The following is a 17,266-nucleotide window of genomic DNA, read 5'->3' as shown; positions in this document are numbered from 1 at the left end:
GGAGGAGGAGGAGGAGGAGGAGGAGGAGAGGAGGAGGAGGAGGAGAGGAGAGGAGGAGGAGGAGGAGGAGGAGGAGGAGGTAAAGGCGAAGGTTCCACCATATGAGAAGGCAGCCACCTGGCAGTCAGGCCAGAGCCATCATCAGGAATCAAATCTGCCAATGCCTTAATCTCGGGCTTCCCAGCCTCCAGAACTGTGAGAAATCAATGTCTTCTGTTAAAGCCACCCAGTCTATGGTATTTTGTTACAGCAGCCTGAGCAGACTAGTACACGCATTTATTTTTCTCACTCCGCCAACAAAATGCAAACTGCAGGAGGCTGAACATGTCTCTGACTTACTCGCCATTGTGTTCCCAGCATCCCTGGCCGGACGCTAACTGGACAACCAGTGCCCGAAAAAGTGTGGTTGTTGAATTTGCTCCCACTTTGTAGGTACAACTTGCTGGTTTTTATAAGAAGAAAATGCCTAATAATCTAAGTCCAAATGCAAATGGTAGGTCCAGGGAAGGTATTTCAAATCTAAAATAGCTTTAAGACCAAAAGCAGAGCGCAGAGCAAGGGAGGCTATAGGGAAAGATATAGCCTTATTCTTAAGAAGCAATCTTTGAAGAGTTGGACAGTTCTGTCTAGAAGGTAGTCTGCCCCCGCCTCCAATCTGCAATGCAGCTAAACTAGTGTTTCCCGAGATGTGCTCCGTAGAACATTCTCTCCAGAGATGCTCTGCTAAGATAAAGGGCAGGGAGATGGGGTGGTGTCCTGGTCAAACGAGGAAGCAAAGTGCTGCAGATGACACCCCACTCTGGGAAGCTGCGCCTCAGCACGCTGACGGGTCTGCGAGGTGTAGCCAAACAGTCGTCCCTTTCACTGTCTTTCCACTAGGAATTCTAGACCGGATCTGACCTGCTGTTAGGGGTTGAACAAAGTGGGAGCAAGTTCAACCACCACACCTTTCCGGGCACTGGTTGTCCGACTGGCATCCGGCCAGGGATGCTGGGAACACAACGGTGAATAAGTCAAAGACATGTTTTGCCTCCTGCCGTTTATATTTTGTTGGAGGAATGAGAAAAATAAATCCGTGTCCCCCACAAAGATATGTTGAAGTCCTAACCCCTGTACCCACATATGTGCCCTTATTTGGAAATAAGAGCTTCACAGATGTCATCTAGCTAGATGAAGTCAAAATGGAGCAGGAAGGGCCCCAATCCAATGTCTTTGCAAGAAGGCCACGTGAAAACAGAGACGCATAGGTTGGGGAAGGCCGCGTGGAGATGGAGCAGGGATGGGAGTGAAGCAGCTGCAGGGCAGTGAATAGCAGGTGCTAGGAGGGGGGCGAGGAAGGATGCCACCAGAGCCCCAGAGGGAGCCTGGCCCTGCCGGTACCTGGACTTGGAGGTCGAGCCTTGGGAACTGTGGGAGAGTACATTTCTGTTGGGTAAAGCCACCCAATTTATGGGACTTCATGGCTGCGACAGACGCAGTAAACGAATACCCTGCAACCCTTCCTCTTCTGCAGCCCCCACACCTGGGCCCACGGCTGCCCACCCCAAACCTCCTTAGCGCAGCTGCTTGTTGGAGCCTGAGCCTGTCTGTGTCAGCCCTCAGCCCCTTTCTCCACACCTCTCCCAGCGCTCAGCCATCATACAACCTTCTTGGCACAGGCCGCTCAAGACTTATCCCCCAGCTGAGCAGCCCATTCCCCGTCACTCATTCTGTGTTTTGATCCTGCCTCATCTTATCTTCTTTTTCCTCACTTTTTACACTAAAAACTTTTACATTAGCTGACTGTAATCTGTTTCCTTATAATTTACCCTAAATATATAACTCATTACACAATCTTTATTATCTGCTATGTCTCAGGAACCTAAACCCATTATAGACAAAGGTGGAATATAAATCAATATATATATACTTTAAAAATACAATGGGACCGCCAGGCGTGGTGACTCACATCTGTAATCCCAGCACTTTGGGAGGCCATGGCAGGTGGATCGCCTGAGGTCAGGAGTTCGAGACCAGCCTGGTCAACATGGCGAAACCCCATCCCTACTAAAAATGCAAAAATTAGCTGTGCATGGTGGTGGGCACCTATAATCCCAGCTACTTGGGAGGCTGAGGCAGAAGAATCGCTTGAACCTGGGAGGCGGAGGTCGCAGTGAGCCAAAATCATGCCACTTCACTCCAGCCTGGACGAAAGAACAAAATTCGGTCTCAAAAAAATAAAATATAATAGGGCCTCATTCACTGTCAAATTAAAGCCCTCTGTCCACTCTTCACGGCCTTTGGCACCAAACACCAGCCCCAAGAGAGTCCTGCTCTTCTTTCCAGCTCTCTCCTCTGCCAGCACCACCCCCTGCTCTGCTGCTACTCCCCCTACTCCAGCCCCTCTCTCCACCCTGGCGCTGCCCCCTCTCCCTGCCACCCCACCCCCTCCTCTGCCGCCACCGCACCAAACCCACCCTGCTCTCCCTGCCTCAGGGCCTTGGCACAGCTGGTTTCCTCCGCTGATAGTGACTATCTGCTTGTTCCTCCCTGACCTGTCTGCTGAGCTCCTGCTCAAAATCTGGCCTGGTCTTGACCTCCTCCAAAAGGCCTTCCCCAACACTTGGTACTCAACCGAGCCCCTCTCATCCACATGCCCTCCACCAGGTGTGACATTCAAAATGTTTAACAACTGGTCTGGCACAGACGCCGCTGCTCAGAATGATGCAGGCCAGCGCAGAATGGGCACCGGAAGCTCGGGTGACACCTGCTCACCAGCAGCCACAGAGGTGTTCCGACGGATTAGCAACTGTGCACGCTGGTGACCAGCAGCCCGGTGGACACATATTTCTGGGGTCGCATGGGGCACCCCTTGAGGGCGAACGGCTCTGCTCTGCTCTGGGCAGGACTGGGTCTCAGTGCCTGGCATCGCCCCTAGTGTGGAGGGGGTAGTTCGGTTAACATTTGTCAAACCGAACCAAACTCTTTTGGGCAAAGACAAAATACAGAGACCGAGGATTTTCCCAGACTGTCACATCTCCTCAGCGAGCCAAATAAAACCTGTTCCTGGACAGTCTGTTTGCTCAGATGGTGAGTCTGTCAGATTTCACAGCTTCAGCGACCTCATGAAGCTCTGACCTGAAAATAAATTGAGAGGGAATAAAAAAAGAAGGAGGAAGAACAAGAGAAAATGATCTGCTCCTCCTGAGGCCGCTCTCTTGGCAAGCGCGCGCCAGTCGGTTCCAAAAAACAAAGGGAAATCTTCGTTATGTCAGAAAAACCGACATAAATCGTCAGCAACTCCGCTTTCCTGGCAACGCTCTCCGTGCTCCTGGGAAATTGGAACCCAATTCTTGAACAATTTCAATGCAGAAGGCTTGTCTTATGTTATACAAGAGGCCTCAAAACTTTCCGCAATCGGAAAAGAATGTCTGCTGCTCCAGGTGGAGCAAAAAGTCGAGGGACAGGAGGCCGCAGGGCCGTGAGCACCTCGGGGGCGCCTGTACTGGCAGCTCTGGGCTTGTGCTTTTCCCGAGGGGTCTGAGACACGTGTACAGGCAGAAAAGCAACCACCCTAAGGGGAACCCGCTGATGTGAAGCAAATGACTGAACTGTCACAGACTGAACTGTGTCTCCTGCAAAATGCGTATGTTGAAGCCCTAACTCCCAGCACCTCGGCATGTGACTGGATTTGGAGATGGCAGTCTTTAAAGAGGTGACTAAAATGAGGCTATTAGTGTGGGTCCTGATCCAACATGACCGGTGTCCTTACAAGAAGAGGAGATGAGGACACAGAGAGACACCAGGGAGCCGTGTGCAGGGCGGAAATGCCATGCGAGGACAGGGCAAGAAGACACCATCTGCACGCCAAGGAGAGAGGCCTCGGGAGAGCCCAGCCCTGTTGACGTCTTGCGCTTGGACTTCTGGGCTCCAAAGCTGTGAGACAGTTGGTTTCTGCTGTTCACATCCTGTTTGTGGTGTTTTGTTATGGCAGCCGCAGCATACTCATACCACCCCCTAGGAAAGGATTTTGCCAGTCTTAAGGTCCCCATCATGCAAATTAGCCACTTAAGACTCACGGACCTGTAGGTTATACACATAAAAGTTACACCAGAAGTCCCAAGGGATCTGGGGCCCGGTCTAGGGGCAGCTGTGGTGGCTGCCCAGGCTGGGGTTGGTGACTTGGGCTGAAATCTGACTTCCTCAGCACATCTGCCATGTGGCCTGAGCCTTAGGTTGCTCCTCTCTGAAACAAGGGTAATAACGGCATCTGAGTCTCAGGGTTTTGTGAGATTTAGATCTTATTACATCTTTAAAACACTAAGCATAAGTGCCCAGCACAATAAAAAGTTCAATAAATACCACCATTTCTATTCTATTTTCAACACACCCGATTCCCTGATTGCTTCAGGCATAAATAGTAAGAAGTTCCCCTAAGAAGAAAAGAAGCCATCCTTTGAACAAGACTTAGGAAACAAGGGTACCAGGACGGTGATCATATCATAAGCTTTTGTTAATTTTTTTGTTTTGTTTTGAGACTGGGTCTCGCTCTGTCACCCAAGCTGGAGTGCAGTGGCATGATCACAGTTCACTGCAGCCTTGACCTCCTGTGCTCAAGCGATTCTCCTGCCCCAGCCTCCCAAGTAGCTGGGCCTACAGGTATATATCATTGTGCCCAACTAATTTTTAAAAGTCTTTTGTAGAGATGGGGTCCCAGTATATCACCCAGGCTGGCCTCAAACTCCTGGGATCAAGTGATCCTCCTGCCTTGGCCTCCCAAAGTGCTGGGATCATAGGCGTGAGCCACCATGCCCAGCCAAGGTTTCTTAAACTCCTCTAACTTCCCCAGATTTGTTACCCACACATCTTCCACCCACCATCTCCTTGACGAACATCATTTTAACGAATGATTCTTGAGTCTTTGGGGTCAGTAAGGAAGTAGGAACTTCAAAGGAGTCCTTCTCCCAAACCTGTCCAGAGAGACAGAAACATCTGGGAATGAGAAGAGCAGCGGCAGCCCGAGGTGGGAAAGGAAGGCACTAGGGGATCCCAAGGAGCCTGGTGAGGATGGAAAGGAGAGCCTGGTGAGGATGGAAAGGAGAGCCCAGGAACCCGAGTGGTGGCCCAGATGTTGCACCCTCTAGGACCTCAGATGAGCCAAACATGTAGCTCGCCAGCCCATGAACTCAGGTCTGTGGGTTTTTCACGAGAGTCTAGAATTTGGTTTTTCACGAGAGTCTAGAATTTGGCCTACAGAGCCACAGAAATGGCCTGAAAACACCCAACAGGAAAGAGAGAGGGTGTGTGTGTGTGTGTGTGTGTGTGTGTGTGTGTGTGTGTGTGTACACCATTCTTTAGACTAGCTTTAGTCATTGGAAGTTGTCTGATTTCTCAGAAATACTTTTCATCCTTCCATGGCACCAGGATAACATCTAGAATGTGCTAGTTTAAGGAAAGGAGCAGATTTTAACAAGTCCTGGCCTCTATGTTCAGACCCTAGAACTTCGGCAAATCTGCCCATCCAGACGTCACCTCTGACAAAGGGGAGCCCAGCCTTCAGTGGATTCTGTGCCTGGAACTCCAACACCCCACAGAGGCACCCCCTCCTCCCTACTCATTAAACATCACTTGCTCATTCTTTGCTTATTCGTTCATTCCATGGACATCTACTGGGCATCACTCTGCACAAAGAAACTACATCGGCACCTGCCCTGGCCCTTCAAGCAGTCGCACCAACTCAGAGCAATGAGTTGCATCTGGTTTCTACCAGCCCAGAAACAAGGATGCCAGGTGACGACTCCACAGGCAGGAAAGTGGTCCATGAACAAAGTGCTTGCATGTCTTTTTCCACTTTTTCTCTTAAAGAGAGACAGAAATGAGAAAACCTAAGCCATCCCTGGCCAAGGAATACATCCTGAGTGTAAAACAAATCTGCAAGGCAAGGAATTCTATCAGTCCCAGGGGGATGGGGCTGGACATCAGAGTCCACAGGAGAGTCACGTCCTGGACATTCTAGATGCGTCGTGATGCAGGGGTGCTGGGGAAAGGGTCCTGAGCAGCCCACAGCCCTGATATCTTGCAGGGCCATAGCCATCTGGTGTGAGGGGAAGGAGAGGAAGGGGCCGGTCTCCATCCTGCCTGGACACTACCCCAGAGAATATCAGCCGGGATTGTGCTCTGTGTCCCCTCCCTGCCTCTGGAACAGAAATTTGCCCTTACTCCCCACCACACATTCTGCAGCACCAAAATGGCCTGGCCTGGCCTGCCTTGGTGTCAGGATCTGGGGGTCCAGAGAAGGGGACATCCTCAGATAGGAAGTCTCCTTACCAGCTCTGGCTCCAAAAGTTGGTGAACCATCCCAGCTCAGAAGGCAAGGCTGTATGGCCAAAGTGGAGGTCTCATAACTGGATCAACAGCAAACCGTGACTATACCTGGGCCAGGGGACTTGCTATGCTAAAACTTCATCTGTATTTCAACCCAGATGTTGTCAGGACTAACTGTCTAAGCAGCTCAAAGAAAGGCCTCACGTAAGTGTAAACGAAATGCCAGCTCTGTGGACCACTTGACCTCGATGCCTCCAGCCCCATGACAGGGTCTCAGCCTCTCGGGGTCAGACTAGTCCGTTAGGCAGCTGGACATCTTTCCAGGCACCTAGGAGGCCCCTGACATTTGATCTTTTCTCTGGGAAGAACGGAATGCAGCCAGAACAGACCGTGACCTGAACTGCAGCAAGGGCTGCGCCGCTGCCCTGAGAATCAGCCAAGCCTGCTGCCTGCCACACAGAGGGGCCGTAAAATCCACTCTAGTCCCTGCTTAAATACCTGTAAAGCTGGCTTTTTAAAAACCCTGTTCTGGCTGCGACGCAGGTGCTTCGAAAGATCCATCCCAGGGCTACTGCTGTATGCACTGCAGGACCCGGGGGAACCGGGACAGGAGCTTGCCGCGCACATGTGTCTCCAAGCTGAGAAACTCAAAGGCGAAACTGGAGATTGGATTCGTCTTCCAAACAGGTGAATTCCCAAAAGGACCTTGGATTGCAAACACACAGAACGGAGCCCAGATCCCCATCTCGAGCCTGGTAGAGAAGAGCAGAGGGCCAGGGGCTCGGTCTCTCTCTCTTTCCTCCCCACCTGAGAGAAGTGCCCGGCCGTAAGCCATGCAGGCAGGAAGTGCCCAGCACTATGCCATGCAGACAGGAGGAGAGGAGGTCAAGGTCAAGGGGAGACTTTCACAGAACCAGAGAACCATGAGTGCTAGGGATGCTGACTCTGGGGTTCATAACCAAGAGTCTTCTGAGGGGTGTCCCAGTGGAACCACCCAGAGACGAGAGGATAGCTCTCATGGTCCCTGTAGCTTTGGAAGGGAAGGACACCATCTATCTGTGTCTGGTCACCTGCCAAAACTCCTTTGAAAGATCACAAGCTTCAGGACTTTCCCAGCAGTGCAGGCCCCATCTCCCAAGGCTCCTGGCACCCACCCCGCCCCCGCACCAACTCATGTCTCCTTTTCAAGGGTGGGCTCTGGGAGTCCCTCGGGGGTCTGCCTCCCCCTCCCCTGACTCTGAGCTCCTCCCTTGAGGAGGGAGACTAAGTCACCCTGTTTTTCCCAACACCGAAGACATGACACTCTGTAAACATGGGTTAAATTCATCCATCAGTGAGTCCTCACAGCTGGCATTCTGTACCATTTGTCTTATGTCACCGCTTTAACAAAGTACATTTTTTATTTTTTAAAATAAAAAGAACCAGAGACTAAATGACTCCAAAACGCCTCTCAGGTGATCCTCCAAGGCCTCAGCCTGCTGGGTCGGCCCATGAGCCCCTTTCCCACCGGGGGGCTGTGTCTTCTCATGGCAGGTTCAGTAACTTGAGTGGTTAAAAATAAATTATTGAAAATATAAATTTAAATATTCAAAACCACCAAGGAAACATCAAAAGAGGCCATAAAACCGTGCGTGTGTGTGAAACGCGATTTTCTTGGCTGACTCCAGGTGAGGAATGAGCCTAAAGCTGTGTAACCCACGTCACCTAAGCTGTCACTCCTAGCCTCTGGCCCCGGGGACCAGCTCTGTGTCCTTCTGATTGTAAGTTCATCTCCCACCCATACCGAGTGTAGTGAGAATCCCAGGCCCCACATGAGTCGTGCAGAGAACAGCAAAAGCACAGAATCTTCAGGTGAGAGGAAGACACAGCCCTCCTTGTACAGAGGAAGGGGCAGGTGACTCGCTCTAACTCAGAGGGCTCCCCAGAGGGGCACCTCTAACCAGCCCTCCTTGTGCAGAGGAAGGGGCAGGGGACTTGTAACTCAGAGGGCTCCGCAGAGGGGCACCTCTGACCAAAAGTTGCTGAGCCCTGCAGTACCTCATCAAGACTCTTGGCAGGGAGGGGAGAATGTGGCCTGGGCCCCCCAGTGTGCCTGGGCAGGTAAACCCTGGGATAGAAAAGAGTGAGCAAACAGACTGGGCCTGCTGGTGGGAGACAGAGGGCCTCCCACTGTGATGCTGCTGCAGCCTCCTGATAAGGCCCAAGCCACCCAGGTGAAGGTGTCACAGGACACTCAGGTGGCCCACCTCGAAGCCAGGTCTCTATCCAGGCCACAGTGAACGTTTGCTGATGAAATAAATGAGAATAGGTAACGACAGTCTAACACATGTATTGTGTTAGAGTTCAGGGAGTCTTTTCTGTGTGTTCTTTCATCTGTTCCTCAGGACAGCCCCCCCTTTCATTGCAGAAAGAAGTGTGGACTCAGGGATGCTAAGTCAGGCTGGAGCCACTGAGAGGTAGAGCCAAACCAACCCAGGGCTTGGAGGTGCTGTGCACAGATGCTCACACACTGAACAAGCTAGGTGCTATTAATCTGATATGTTTTGGAAGGCTCCACCCTCATGTCAAATTGGCTCTGGTAGGATTCTGGGGGCTTTCCTTAATTTAGACAGTGACTGATTTTACCATCTGGTTGTTTAAAATCCCCACTCTATAAAGGGAAGGCTCTGGCTCTTAATTCTGGGGCTTTCCTTAATTTAGTAAGAGTTACCAGTTAATACTATATGCTGGTCACACATTCTCATTAATCTCATAACAACTGAACAAGCTAGGTGCTATTACTATCTGATATGTTTTGGATCTGTGGCTCCACCCAAATCTCATGTCAAATTGTTATCCCTAGTGTTAGAGATGGGGTCTGGTAGGAGGTGACTGGATCATGGGGGCATGTTTCTCATGAAAGGGTTAGTGGCATCCCCTCGGTGCTGCTCTTGTGACAGTGACTGATTTTCGCAAGATCTGGTTGTTTAAAGTGTGTGGCACCTCCCCACTCTCTCTCTTGCTCTTGCCCCAGCCACGGAAGACAAGCCTACTTCCCCTTCATCTTCCACTATGATTGTAAGTTTCCTGAGGCCTCCCCAGAAGCTGAGCAGATGCCGGCACTATGCTTCCTGTCCAGCCTGCCAAACTGTGAGCCAATTAAACCTCTTTTATTTATAAATTACCGGTCTTGGGTATTTCTTTAGAGCAGTGCGAGAATGGACTTATATACCATCCCACCCTGCAGACGAGAACATTGAAGTCCAGAGAGGCTGCTGTCCCAGGTCACAGAGCTGGAAGTGGTGGCCCTGTAACTCAAGTGTGGCACAGCCCGACTCCAAGGTCACACTATTGCCTGTTCCCCTCAGTCGTTCTCTGCCAGAAGCATTTCTTCTGAAAACTCTCCTGTACCATCCCCTCACCCCTGGCACACACAACCGCACCAGGACTTGTCCAGTTCTTCAAGCAACTGCAGGTCAGGCTCAGCCCATCTTTAAGAGGAGAGAACTTGCTGCTGAGCCCCCATTAGCTGCTTTCACTGAGCCAGGCAAAAATGAAAGAGAAAAATAAAGAATTACAAAAAGGTGAAGATGTGCATGCTGTGCACCAGCAGGAATGAAGCCTGAATTCACCCATCAGTGTTTCTCAAGCTCCGAAAGACCCAGGAGGCTGCTTCTCGTCATAGAAACCCAGACCTGCAGAGGTGGCCTGGCCTCTCTTCTCCTTCCTTCCTTGTGGGGGAGGACATGAGCTGTCCCCAAAGAAAGTTGTCCATGGGCCAGCAGGGAAGCCCCCACTCCCCACATCCCAGCTAAACTTAGGGTGAGAACAGCCCCTGCTAGTCTCCCAGTAGGAAATCAAGTGGGCAGGCCCAGGAGACCCCTGTTTGTGCAACCCAAGTTCCAGTGGCAATTAAGTCAGAGGCCAGGCTGGCAGTGAGGATCATGGTCTGTGATAAGTGATGAAAGGGGTAATCACAGGACCCCCCAGCCCAGGACAAATGTGCAGCAGAGGCAGCAGGAGCAGGCGGTCCCCAAAACGGGAAAGGGCAGGCGAGGACGGCTAAGGCTAACAGAGGAGGAGACAGCGCCAGGGATGCTGCTTTAAGGGCTGTCTCTCACCAGGAAGACTCCAGATTCCACCCAGCATTCATTCACTCATTCATTCACAAATACATGCCGAGCAACTACCAGGTGCCAGGCCCTGCTGTGGGTGCTGGGGACACAGTAAAACCTAAAAATTACTTTCTATAGGAGCGAGAGGGAGCCAGGCAGATACCCGGGGAAGGGCATTGCAGGCAAGACCAGCAAGGGCAAAGGCCCTGCTTCAAGAAGTGGCCAAGACACCTGTGTCCCCAGAGTGGAGTGAGGGAGGGAGGGGAAGGGGATGGGCTCAGAGGGGCCCTGGGGGTGGGGGTGCCGATCCTGTCACAGCAAGGACTTTGGCATCTATCTTGAGTGAGAAGGGGGGCCTGGAAGGCTTTGAGCAAAGATGTGCCATGATCTGACGCTCATTCTAACAAGGCCTCTTGGGTGGCCATGTGGAGAAGGTTCTAGAGCAAGGGTGTAGAAGCAGGAGTGACACGGGAGACCAGAGAGGGGGCTGCCGCACTCCTGCATCACGCCTCACTGCGAGAAGACAGCAGAACGGGAGATGGCGGGCATAAAACCCATCTTCGATGAAGCTCTGCTGTGAAGGAAAAACTAGAAACAGAGTCAGAACTGGAGGGAAGTGAGTCGCGATGGGAGCACACGCAGACGCTGATGGGAAACCAGAAAAGGAAAGAAGGAAAAGAAACCAGAACCAGGAAAGAAGGAAAAGAAGCTGCCACTGCAGGAGAGGGAAGGGACGCTGCAGCGACAAACACTTGGAACTGGCCACGGGGACAGGGTCAAGTTCATGAGTGAAGAGCTGCCCTTGGCAAGGAGCATGAGGGCCCATCCCTCCAGCTGCCCTCACGAGCTCCCTCCTCCCCTGCGTGGCTGCGTCCGCTCTTTCCCATTCCCACAGCAGAGTGGCCGGGCAAGGCTGGCAGGGGGCAGCCGGGGCAGTGGAAGTGCTGTTCTGACCGCCCCTGTCTCCTCTACTCTGGGAGATGGAAAGCAGGTCAGCAGCTGCGAGGAGTGCGGGGAGGGGAGGGAGGAGAGGGGCCGGCCCAGCCCAAGAGACCAGAGAGCCAGACAGGGATGGATTGACAGCATGGAGGAGAGTTGGAAGACAGCACGGAGGAGGATCACATGGCACCGAGGGGGCACTTGAGGCTGGTGCTGGGAACTGAAGGCCTGTCAGGCTGCTGGGCGGGAGCCAGCACGGCCCAAGAGGAGAACCAGGTATGAGTAGAGCTGGACGAACCACGCACCTGGTCATGTGAGAGAGGGAAAAGGGGCCTGATGCAGAAGGCACGGTGAGTAAGGGGGGACCTGTGGAATCGGAATTGAGTGGGGAGGGTGTGAGACCAGGAAGGGCTGGGGTGGCACAAAGACACCGAGGGTCCCTGGATTCTGGTGTTGAGGCATGGCTGGACTGGAGACACTGGGAGGAGTCAGCAGAGAAGGCCAGGTAGTCTGAATGGGCTTCTGGAACCTGAGAGGGTAAAGCAGGAAGCCATGGAGAACAGACCCAGGGCTGAGGGATGAGTCGCTGAACAAGGAGGTCTTTGGAGGGGAGAAGGCCCAGGAACTGAGAAACCAAGGTGTCATCGGAGAGAACAACACGAAAACACCACAACACAGGAGAAGGCTGGACAGGAGCCTGCCAGCGACCATCAGGGAACAAAGAATGGCCCCGGGGCCCAAGGGTGGCCCCACAAGCAGCAGTGGGGCGTGAAGCAGCAGAGGCTGCAGACTCAAGGACAAGGGGGCCCCTGGAGACCAAGGACACCCACCTCCCTCCCCATGCCCAGGCCCAGTAACACCCAGGCTGAGAGGAGAACTCAGGCTCCACTTGAAAGGGCTGAAAGGCAGCAGTGTCCCCATGGCAGAGCCTGAGCCCCTGAGTGGAAGAAGCAGGAGGCTGTGGAAAGGGGGCAGCAAGTTCCCAAGGGAGTGTTCCAGGAGCTGGGGTGGGAGGGTCAGGAGTGGGGGCGTACGGAGCCCTACAGGAACTGGAGCCCAGGGGCAGGGGTGGACTGGGACACCACAGAGCACCATCTTGGGCTTAACAGGACCACCTATTTGACTGAATATAGCCCAGAGGGAGCAGCCTCTGTCTCAGGTTGGTCCTGAGTCTGTCCTGGCAAACAGGGATGTTCCCTCAGAGGGAACAGGCCGTCGAAGCACTAACAGCAACTGAGCCCCCAAGCATATCAGCAACCACCTTGGAAACCCAGGCTGGGGGCACCTGAAGCAGCTCAAGACCTGGCAGTCAGGACCCACTGGAAGACCCCATTCACAGCACTGGGTAGCAGGAGGCCAAAGGCCAAGAGGAACCAGAGGCCTCAGTCCGTGCAGCCCCACCTGCCCACCCCATGCAGCTCCAGGATGTAGTGAAGAGTGCGTCTGGAAGTGTCTGCCTGGGAAGGAGCCTGCAGTAGCAGTAGGTAATCTCCCTACTGCCTTCTCCCAGGGCTGAACGGTCACTGTGTCACGGGAGGAGCCTGCGTCAGCCGCCGTCTGCCTCTGCACGTGGCCATCTCCCGACCAGCTCACTGCGTTCTGAATGAACTCAGAAATTGCCTGCCTGAATTCTGAGATTTTCAGCTCATAAGCACTGGGAGAGAACGTTCAGACCCGAGGTGCTGTATCGACCTTCCGCTAAGCGCTCCTGGCAACACATTCAATGTCGACATTGTTCACCGTGTCTCCAGATCACCAGAGGGACATGGGCACCTTGCCCCAGCTCCTCGCCAATCACGACCAAAACATAAAGGGGCTGACTTGGGGGCTGGGGCATTGCTCCACATGCAAACTCAAATTACACCCTGGAAAGAGGCTGCACAGTCATTCTCCCTGTGCCTGGGAACACGCAGTACAGAGGGCCGGGCTTCCGGCACTGCTCCCCGCAGTGGGGCCTCAAGACGCTCAAGCACTGGCCTCAAAACGGCCGGTGCTCCTGTGCACGGCTCCTCTAAATTCCCGTGTGATGTTCCCACTTCTCCTTCACACAGTCCCCTCTTCTCCGCCTGCCTCACCCTGACAAGGACTAAAAACTCGTGGAGGCCAAGGCCCCTGTGGCTCCTTTCCCTCCCCATCATACTCTCTCCTCCACCCACCCTACCCCCACCATTGCCTCCACAAATTGGAGTTCCTCACCTGAGAAATAGACAATGAACTCTTCCACCTTGGTGATAAACCTACAATGACATGTTCAAATAGCCTGGCATTGCCAAGACAGATGTCTCAACTGGGCACTGCCAGGTATGTTTGCAGAAGTCTGAAGTCCACCCCACGACTTCAGCCCTAGACATCACACCCCCGCGATGTGTTTGGTGCAGTCAAGGCCTGTTTGAGAGTCTTCATCTGAACCCACACCCGGTCGGGACCCAGAGTGGCAATAAGCAGCCAGAGTGTGGACCCCGCACCCCAGGGACTCAGCTTCAGGTTTCTCTGCCTTGGCCCCGGAGCAGACAGGTGCCATCTCTGGAGTATCTCAGGGTGCAGGCAGCTTATTATCTACAAACTCTCTTCCTGCCCCGTCTTCCCAGGAAGGCGAGACAAGGAGGCTCCGGTCCTACCCCCAGCCCTCTACCACCATGGAGGACCAGGGTGCAGGCCAGGAACAGCTGCCTGAGTCCTCCATGGCCCTGCCGGTCACTTCCCCGGCCTCACCTCCTTCCATGTTCTCCCTCCACCAGCTCTTGCCTCGCAGTCTCCTGGCTGACCTTCAAACATTCCCAGTACGACCTGCCCCAGGGACACCCCACTTGCGGTCCCCTCATAGGAATGTCTTTCCCCAGATGTCCCTGGGATTCCCTTCCCCCGCTAGACCCCATTCCCTCCTCCACTTTCCCTCTGGGCTCGTGACATTTACTCATCACTGAGCATCCCCCAACTCCCTCCTCCCACCAGAACATCCGCTCCTTGAAGGCAGAGACTGGGCTGCTTTAACCACCACATCCTAGTGTCCAGGACAGCAACTGACATACAGTAAGTAGTGGATAAATAAATACTTGGAAAAGCATCTGAACTTATTAGCTGCTGTTTCTTTAAAACCAAGAGAACCGAGCATGTAATCTCTGGCACTTTGGGATCCCAGCACTTTGGGAGGCCAAGGCGGGCGGATCCAGCTGAGGTCAAGAGTTAGAGACCAGCCTCGCCACCATGATGAAACCCCGTCTCTAGTGAAAATACAAAAATTAGCTGGGCGTGGTGGTGGGGACTCTAATCCCAGCTACTCAGGAGGCTGAGTCAGAAGAATCACTTGAACCCAGGAGGCGGAGGTTGCAGTTAGTAGAGACTGTGCCACTATACTGCAGCCTGGGCAACAGAGCGAGACTCCATCTCAAAAAAAAAAAAAACAAAAAAAACCAACAACCAAGAGACACAAAATGAAGATGGAACGCAACAATATGTGTAGCAGGATCAATCACACTTTCCCAGAATCAAGGATGTACGTGAAGGTGGGAGACAGGTGAGCTGGCAGGCCCTGCAACCCCTGGCCTTGACGCTGCTCCCTCCCCGGGCATTCCTAAGGAACATCTTGGCTTCCAGCTCACCACCTTTCTGACTGGGCAGTTTCCTCTGTGCTTTGTCCATACTGGTCCCCGCTGGATCTTCAGCTTAGGCTGAGACCTCAGAACCAGGCTGTGGCTCGTACGTAAACCCCCAGACTTGAAACAAGCTGAGCTCGCGGTCCAGAGAACGGCTGATGCTGGGTCCTCAAGTTAATTAGCTGACGTTCAGCAGCATTTGCCTCATGTACCGTATCAGGGAGCTACTTGTTAAAATGAAGCCACGCATTGTACTTTCCTAAGTCAGCCTGAGTCTAGGGAGATTTGGCCTGTCTGTAACTTTAATTTTAAACTAATTCCTAAAGCTGGAGGAGATTTGCAACACAGGTTGACGGCTCATCTTAGAGTCTCAAAAGTCCTGTGAACGATCTCAGATGCACTTGGGGAAGGCCTCATCACAAAGCTCTGCTTCAAGTGGTCATCCCTTCTGAGGAACACACAGACCATTCAAACGCCTGTGTCTGCACACACCTGCAGGCTCTTACACTTGAGTGCTGTGCAAGCCGATAGCTGCGCTGCACGCTGCAGCTCCCGAGTGACAAAGGAGGCTGCTCACTTCTGACTCAAGACCAACTGAGAAGAGAGTGAAAGGAAGGCAGGACTGTGGCAAGGGAAGGCTCAGGGACAGGTGGTGGGTGTGCTCAGGACACTCCCAGAGGAACACTGGATCTCTCACAGAGCTCAAATGGGACAATCGCTCACTCGGCAGGTGCTGCAGAATCTCTCTGGGCAAAGGCTGAGATCAGGGCCCAGCTGGCAAAGCCACACCAAAACCAACAGCAGACGCTCCCCTCTCCTGAGAAGACCCATTCCTGAAACTCTTAATTTATTAATTCCATCAAAAATTAAACTTTTAATTGTACTTTGTTTTTCAAATGGCTCCCACTGTGACTCTCTAGGTAGTATTGGTCTCACTCTGGTAGTTACCTGGACTTTCCAATTGTGGTGGTTGATTTTACCTTGGAGTGACTCTTTTTCCCTTTTTTTTCACGCTCAAAAATTTTTCCTTGTCACAATTATTAATAGGTTCTGTTCCTAAAGCCATGATATTCAAATGATCTTAATAAAGCACAGCTCTAGGACCAGCCAGCCAGCAAAAGAGAAAAATCTTGATCCCCACAAGTCCAGGAAGCCTCCACCCACTCCTCGTTGAAATCCTCCATGTCCCCTGCCCCCAGACAGGCTGCACCATTATGACCAAGGGCTTCCTCTGCTCTCAGAATGGCTTAGCCTGGACTTCACCAACTGGCTAAACAGGGAATCAGCTGAGGAGTAGGGTGAGAGATGTCAGCTGGGGAGTAGGGTAAGAGATGTCCTAAAATCTCTTCTTTGTCAATGAAAACTAGAAAAAGTCACCTGGTGATAGAAGCTTCAGGGTTTACACAGAACCCACCCCAAGTCACAGAGCTCTGTTGCTGGGAAGGCATTCGGCCTGGGTGGATGACATCTAGGCATATCCCTCGCTCGGATGACGCTCCACCACCACCACCACCCACCAAGTGGAGAAGCTGCACTTATCGGCTTCACTCTCTAATCCTAGTAACCTCCAAAAAAAGAGAGAGAGAGAGAGAGCCGAAGCCAACCAATGAGCAGGAGGAAACGAGGCTGCAAAGAGCTTCGAGACAGGCAACCTCTTTGGAGACACTGGTCAGTTAAATGGCAACTTCTAGGGTCACTCAGAGCCTCAGGACACCTGGCAAGAAAAGAGAATGAAAGGGAGGAAGCTGAAGAAGGGTGGGGACAGAAATGGAGAAGAGGGAAAGAAAGGTAAGCGGAAGAGAGGAGGGAGAGACAATGCGGAAATGCAAATCTACTTGAGAGCCAGAGACCTTATCCTTCAGGTCCTGCGTGTGCCAGTTCCTCCATCCAGAATTCCCTTTCCCCTCCTGCATCTAGAGAATCCTGAGTCCTGATTTAAGACTGTGCTGAAGTGTAACCTTGTCTGTGGAGTACCCTCCTTCTCACCAAAGGGAGAAAATCTATCCTCTTGAACATTTAGTCAGCACAAGATGTTACACTGCAGTAACAGTAACAGTCGACCCTAACATTTCAGTGGCTTCAACAAAAAGCCACTTGCTCACACCACACATCCACTGCCTGTTGTGGGGGAGGAGACTCCCCTCCATGTAGTCACTCAGGGATTCAGGCTGTTGGAGCCTCCACCTCAGTACAAGCAGCCCTGATTACTGAGTCAGGAGAAGGGCACATAGCAAACCACACATGTCACTTCTGCTCACCCTGCATGGGCCAAAGTCAGTTGTACAACCACTCCTAACTTCAAAGGGGGCAGGGAGGAACAGTTCTACCACGGGCACC

General features: G+C 52.6%; 4 protein-coding genes across 12 annotated transcripts in view; 2 read left to right on the top strand and 2 right to left on the bottom strand.

Annotated features, from left to right (window-relative positions):
* Positions 1 to 8,703, bottom strand: part of VAMP3 (vesicle associated membrane protein 3) — a 707,779-nt gene extending 699,076 nt beyond the window's left edge. The window contains exon 1 of the mRNA XM_050787545.1: positions 8,694 to 8,703. The gene's annotated coding sequence lies outside the window, so the exon portion shown is untranslated. The remainder of the gene's footprint in view (positions 1 to 8,693) is intronic.
* Positions 1 to 17,266, top strand: part of PLEKHG5 (pleckstrin homology and RhoGEF domain containing G5) — a 614,078-nt gene that overhangs the window by 3,326 nt on the left and 593,486 nt on the right. The window lies entirely within an intron of this gene.
* Positions 1 to 17,266, top strand: part of DNAJC11 (DnaJ heat shock protein family (Hsp40) member C11) — a 708,487-nt gene that overhangs the window by 264,922 nt on the left and 426,299 nt on the right. The gene's annotated exons all lie outside the window — the stretch shown is intronic.
* CAMTA1 (calmodulin binding transcription activator 1) overlaps positions 1 to 17,266 on the bottom strand; it is a 1,003,074-nt gene that overhangs the window by 687,544 nt on the left and 298,264 nt on the right. The window lies entirely within an intron of this gene.

This window comes from Macaca thibetana, chromosome 1 (genome assembly GCF_024542745.1).
Source record: "Macaca thibetana thibetana isolate TM-01 chromosome 1, ASM2454274v1, whole genome shotgun sequence".
Classification (NCBI taxonomy): Eukaryota; Metazoa; Chordata; class Mammalia; order Primates; family Cercopithecidae; genus Macaca; species Macaca thibetana.
The sequence above is the reverse complement of the archived record's forward strand: the minus strand, read 5'-3'. Positions and strand labels throughout refer to the sequence as shown.